This window comes from Monodelphis domestica, chromosome 6 (genome assembly GCF_027887165.1).
Source record: "Monodelphis domestica isolate mMonDom1 chromosome 6, mMonDom1.pri, whole genome shotgun sequence".
In the NCBI taxonomy this organism is placed as follows: Eukaryota; Metazoa; Chordata; class Mammalia; order Didelphimorphia; family Didelphidae; genus Monodelphis; species Monodelphis domestica.
This window is the reverse complement of record NC_077232.1, coordinates 101616811-101623431: the sequence shown is the minus strand read 5'-3', so window position 1 is coordinate 101623431 and position 6621 is coordinate 101616811. Positions and strand designations below refer to the sequence as shown.

At 38.5% G+C, this 6621-nt stretch overlaps 1 long non-coding RNA gene across 1 annotated transcript in view; it reads left to right on the top strand.

The window, feature by feature from the left end:
• The first annotated feature begins 5378 nt into the window (after nucleotides 1-5378).
• Nucleotides 5379-6621, top strand: part of LOC103103171 (uncharacterized) — a 38699-nt gene continuing 37456 nt past the window's right edge. Inside the window, exon 1 of the long non-coding RNA XR_469132.3 lies at nucleotides 5379-6179. This is a non-coding gene — a long non-coding RNA (uncharacterized LOC103103171). The remainder of the gene's footprint in view (nucleotides 6180-6621) is intronic.

Sequence of the window (6621 nt, the reverse complement as noted above, 5' to 3'; positions counted from 1 at the left end):
GAAGAACACTAGGTAAACCTTCATAAGGAACAAGCCCCTTTGTTCTGATCACCCATAGGAATCTGACTATATTTATGCCTTGCTCCAGACTTAACCCAGTCCTTCATAGTGTTTAGATCTAGTGCTTGAACTCTCTGACAACAGGTATTTTGAAATGTATTTCCATTATTCCTTCTTGAGTAGTTATTCTAGTTATTATTGTTGTTCCAATTATTACTGTTGTTATTCCAAATATCATTGTTATAATTATTCTGTCTAATAAATCCTCTACTCCCATTCAATTGTCTGGAAAACTGACCTCTGTATCTGTATTCCATGACAAAATGGACAACCCTATTGCATAAAAAGCACCTTTGGGGACCTGATCTTCTGTCCCTAGGCTTGTAATAGTTGTTATTAGGTTTCATGGATATTAATGCTGCCACTGCCTTAACTTCTATAATCTCACTGTCTCTTGCTTTGTCCTCTGATTCTTTAAATTTTCTTTTTAGATCTTCTATAACTGTATCCCTGTCCTCATATTTGTCCTCAGTATCTGTGCCTTCTTTCCAATATCCTCTAATTCCATCTCCTCCAAATCTGGATAATAATTTTTTAAATAGTTTTATTTTAGGGATAGCATTTTTCACAAAGATTCTTTTTATATGTATAATTGTTCCCTCTTCCAGAACATCCATGTCCAAGTATGTTTCAGCTACTTCAGTAATGTGGTAAATGAATGTAATAGGTGTTTCATTAGCCTTTTGTTTTATTCCCTCAAAGTTAGACCATGCATTTGGCCTTTTCGTGTATGTACCCATAACCTCTTCATGTCATATTGTGCCTTGTTATTCATATCTGTGTCATAATAATCTTGTGGCCATGGTGTTAATAACAGATCCTCCCTAGTTTCATCTATGAACTTGTTCCTTTCCCTTTTTGTCAAAAGTTCTTTCATTAGTAGGGCAAAATCATAATAATATGGATCAAACAGATCAATGGCTCTCTTCATTTGTTAGATTACCTTATTTGGATCATCTGCAAAGGCAGGAGTTCTCTTTTTATGTACTCTAAGTCTTCAAGTGTAAATCTCTTATGCATTTTTACTTGAAAGATCTCATCCCTAGAAACCATTGGGAGATCTCTTAGAGGGAATAAGGCAACCTTCCCTTCTGCCTCTTCCTTCTACAGTCTATTCTATTTTTAAAATGTGCCATCTTTTCTTTTACCTCAAACCCATATTCATTATTTATAAACCTTTTGTCTTTCATGTATATTTCCATTTGGTCCAGTTGTTGCTTCATCAATATTACTGTTTGTTTTAATTCTGTATCCTTTGTTACCCTTATCATTGCAGTCTTAAACCCATTACCAATAATAAATAACACAGCTCTACAGGTGTCTAAAATACATATACAAATACACAGTATGGGAGCATAGAACAATACAGTTTGCACAGTTAATGACATGCAGGGTTTCATCCATTGGTAGTCTAACAATATGTAACTTTTGGGATCAGGGTGAAAACAATGTGTGGGATATGTACAATAAACTTCCAAAGTACAAACAAAAATTCTTTAACATGTCCCCAGACATGTTTACATTCATTAGTAACCCAGTTTATACAATAGAATTAGTACTGTTGTAATCCACAGTGATCCCTTTCTAGCTATACACAATTAAGGAAAGGAAAAAAAATTATAAAAAATTCAAGAACAAAAAATTCCAAAATGGCCACCTAGTTCATGTGCTAAGGGATTTAAAATTTAAATGTCTCTCCCAGTTCAGAGCCCCAGAATTCTGTTGCCCCCACCTTTGGAATGTTCTACCTACTGAGAGCAAAATGGAATCTTCCCAACCTGTTACTCACTTTGGCTTTTCTAGCTGCTATATGCTTATACTAAATCAATATTCCTAACTCCTATCCTGACTTGCTCTGCCAAAACTGCTATGGGGAATTTAGGAAGGGGGAAAGGTTTGTACAAAGGGGAAAAACACCCTTAAATAAATGAGTTTATTAACAAAGAAAGGGATGATGGGAAAGGAAAAGGGGAAAGGTTTGCATCTGACTATTTGCCCCAAGATACTTAATGCACTATAGTTAATTTCCTAAGCTTTACCTGTCTGACTAAGTCAACTAAAGATTTCTAAGGATAAGTCCAACAGGGAACCCAGAACCTCACACACAGACACACAGTCCTTGGTGGGTCAGGTAACAGGAATCCAGCTGTTGAGTCCACAGATGTTCCAGGAAAGAGAAAGAAAGGCTCCTCCAACATCACTCTGTCCATCAGAATGTATGGGGATCTTCTTTTCAATACTTTTGATCTTATTCAAGGCAGTCAGCTTATAAGATGTGGTTGTCCAAAGAGAGTCCAGATCCACACCCTTCAGGTTCTTGACCTTCTACTCCAGAGAGACAGTTGGAAACCTGTCCCTTCAACAGCTTGGAACTCTCACTCAGCCATTTCTTGGAGAGGCTTGAGTCTTGAGGGTTGTCAATCAATTCTTTGCAGTTTTTTTGTACTTTGTAACTTCTCTCGCTACACCATGGAAGAAATCTGATTTTCTGCCATATCCCACCTCTTCTTCTTTTCTGTATCCTCATGACTAAATCTTTTCTCTAAGCTTGTACCCACTTTGGTTTTCTATCATTAGAGTAATTTAATGACATTTGTCTTTCATTTATTTAGTTTTGATACTGAGTAGCTTCACCAAGAGTCATAATAGTAATTTATGTGCTTGGTGCAAGAGGTATAAAAGATTCTCACAGTAAAGGGAAGAAGATAGCGTCCCAGGAGCAGAAGGGGGGAGCTTATTGGGTATTCTGTGGAATTCCTATTTAACTCAATTATTGCTTCTAATTAGGGTCTAGGTAGGCTATGGTCATACATTTCCATGAATTTCCATTCGCTTACTGTCTCTCATGCTTGGGATGTGTTCTATCTTCTCTCAACTTTCAGCTCCCCTAGTTTTCTTCAAGTTTCCACTAAAATCCCACCTGTGGCAAGAAGCTAGTCCCCCTTAATGCTAGTACCTTCCCTCTGAAATTATCTCCAGTTCATCTTATCTACAGATCATTTGTACTTATAACTGTTTGCATGTTGTCTCCCCAGTTACTGGAGAGCAGAGACTGTTTTTGCCTTTCTGTGTAGCCCTACTCTTCAGCACAGTAACTGTTCCAGTGTAGGCATCTAATATATGTTTATTGTCTTGATTTGATATATCTATTATCAGCTCTGAAGATAGCAGTTGAAGGGAGGTCCTGTACCCTTCATCACCCCCTCAACACTACCCTAGTCCAAGCTAGTATTCCCATTACACAAGAGCACACACACATACATTTTTTTCTCTTCATGCCAATGAAAGACCCCAGGAAGAGGGGGGAAATGACTGGAGATCCACCAAGATGTTAATCTAGTGGGAGCAGGAAGTGTCTGTGCTATGCATTCATGCCAAGCAACATAAGCAGCCCTTGGTGTGGGCTGTGTGTGCCAGCACACCCGGAGACAACATTTCCATTGGCCTTTCCTCTGAGAGAGGCACGATCCACTTGACCCATTCTCTATACACTCATATGCCAGGCAGATGTGAACCAATATGGTCTCACTCTCAACATGTGAAGGTGGTTATTGGGGGTGGCAGAAGGAAACATTTCATCACGGGGCCACTTGTGGTCTCTGGCCTTGGCAAAGACCCTCAGCTGCTTCCTTTCCAGTGTCCTTAAGTATCCTTGGCCACTCATTTTCTCCTCCCACTCTTCCTGGAGGCCCATCCACAGGGGAAAGAGCCTTGTACCCTCACAAGGTGGGAACTTATGCTGCGGGAACTCACCCCAGCTGGAATGGGATTTATAGATAGGTTTTGGGAAAATATCCCCCTCCTCCACTTGGGTGAGTCGCCTATCTACCTCAAAAGACATAGAGTCAACATATAGAGACAAAAATAAAACTGTCTCTACCCTCAAGAGGACATTTTACCAGGGAAACAAAATGGGTAGATATATGCATACGTACATGCATATATGTGCATGTATGTACATATCTAAACACATATACAATGAAAATCAAAGTAATCAGAGAATGTACAAGTCAGAGGAACCAGGAAAGACCTCATTTACAGTATATAAGTATGTATAAAAAACATATATATGTATATATATATAAATACAGTACAGACATGTGACCTATATGTGTTTATATGTATATATATATATATATATATATATATATATATATATAAAGAGAGAGAGAGAGAGAGAGAGGAGGGAAGGAGAGACAGAAACAGACAGAGAAACAGAGAGAGACACACACAGAGGGAGGAGAGGAAGGAGAGACAGAGATAGAGAGAGGAGGAGGAAGGAGAGACAGAGGGGAGAGGAAGAAGAGACAGAAAGGGGGGAGGAAGAAGAGACAGTGACACAGAAAGAGAGAGAGAGAGAGAGAGAGAGAGAGAGAGAGAGAGAGAGAGAGAGAGAGAGAATCCCATGCATAAAAGACAGTCTGTAGGAAAGGAAGAAAATAATAGATAGAATGAAGAACTAAAAGCAGGTCAGTTGAAAAGGCAGCATAGAGTTGTGAAAGGGAAAGATTTTGCTGTTTAGTTGTGTTGTTGTTTTGTTTTTTTTCAGTCATGTCCAACTCTTTATAACCCCTGCATTTTCTTGGCAGGGATATTGGCATGGTTTGCTTCCCTAGATCATTTTCCAAATGAGCAAATTGAAGGAAATGGGATTAAGTGACTTGCCCAGGGTCACACAGTTAGTGTTTTAGGCCATATTTGAATGCAGTTCTTCTTGACTCCAGAACTGGCACTCTATTCACTGTACCACCCAGCTACCCTTAAGGGGAGGATATATAGAGATCAATATAACATATAAAAATACAGCTCAAATCTGGAGGGAAGGGAGGAAAACAACTTGGATCATATAACATCCAAAAATTGTTATTAAATGTAATAGTTAAAATAAAAGATCTTTCCAAAATAAATTTAAAAAATAAATCTATAGAGATATCTCAATATCTGAGAGAGAGAGAGAGCAAATTAGGTTAGAGTTTGGTTATGAAAGTTTTTATATGCTAAATGTGTTTTTCTTTTATTCCACAGATAATAGAGAGTACTAGAGTTTTTTAACAGAGGGCTTGTGCAATAGAAATATAACTTTGAGAGGTCTGTGGAGAGAGAAGAGATTTAAAGCAAGGTAACCAATTAGATGGCTATAATAATAGTCAAGATAAGAAACAATAGGAGCAGGGCCACCTAGGTAGCACAGTGAATAGGGTGCCAGGTCTGGAATCAAGAGGATATATATTCAAATCTGGCCTCAGATACTTCCTAGTTGTTTGACATTTGGCAACTCACTTAATCTCCATTTGCCTTTTTCAGCCAGACAAGGAAGTGGCAAATCCCTTCAGTATCTTTGCCAAGAAAACCCCCTGGATTGTATTGAAATGCTATGGTCCATGACATCACAAAGAGTTAGACATGACTAAATGACTGAACAATAACAGCATACTGATAGATCATCATATCTACTAATGACACAAAACTGGGAGAGTTAGCTAATATACTGAATGAGAGTGTTAGAATCCAAAAAGATCTTGACTATAAGCAAGGCTAGAGCATTAAAGTAAATTGAATAAGATGAAATTCAAAAAAGCTAAATATAAGGTTTTATGCTTAGATCCAAAAAATCAGCTCTATAAATGCAAGATAGAAGAAGTTCTGAAAAGGATCTGGGATTTTTAGTGGACTGCAAGCTCAATATGAGTCAACAGTGTGATATGATAGCCATAAAAGCTAATACTTCCTCCCAGAATCATGAACTTGCTTTTCTTCCAACCCATCCCATTAGTGTGGCTGGAATGCTCCAAACAGAGGTCATAGGTTAAGAACCCTAGGAACATGATCTGGAACTAAGGGTTATGAGTCTAGGTCAGAAAGACTTTGATTGGTTCCTGAGATGTCTTAGACCAGCTCAGAGAGACAGGAAGCAATATGAAGAAAAGATGAGACTGGAGAGGAGATTAAGAGCTTTTGGCATAATTTTGCTAGGATTGATTCTTCTACTCCATTTGGCATTGGTGACTCAGGTCAGAGAGAAAGACACCCTTCCTCCAAAAAGACTACAGGACTTCCATATGGAGATTGGAACCTTGTTGGAGAGTGAGCTGAAATTCTACGGATCAGTCTTTAGAGTGGTAGGCTAGAAACTAATTTTCTAATTCCTTCCTTCCCTCCTTTCTCCCTCCCTCCCTCCCTCCCTCAGTTCCTTCTTTCCTTCCTTCCTTCCTCCCTCCCTCTCTCCCTCCCTCCCTCCCTCCCTCAGTTCCTTCTTTCCTTCCTTCCTTCCTTCCTTCCTTCCTTCCTTCCTTCCTTCCTTCCTTCCTTCCTTCCTTCCTTCCTTCCTTCCTTCCTTCCTTCTTACCTTCCTGCCTTATTTCTTTCTTATACAATATTTATACTAAATTAAATTGTTAAAGGCCACTATTATCCTTGTGACTTTAGAGTTAATTTTATAAATGGCAACCACAACAATGTTTTACTAGTATTATTTAACAAAAGCAATTTCTAAGTATTACATGTAGCATTGTAATTATTACATGTGTAATACTCTGCCTTTGTCAGATCTTATATGGAATA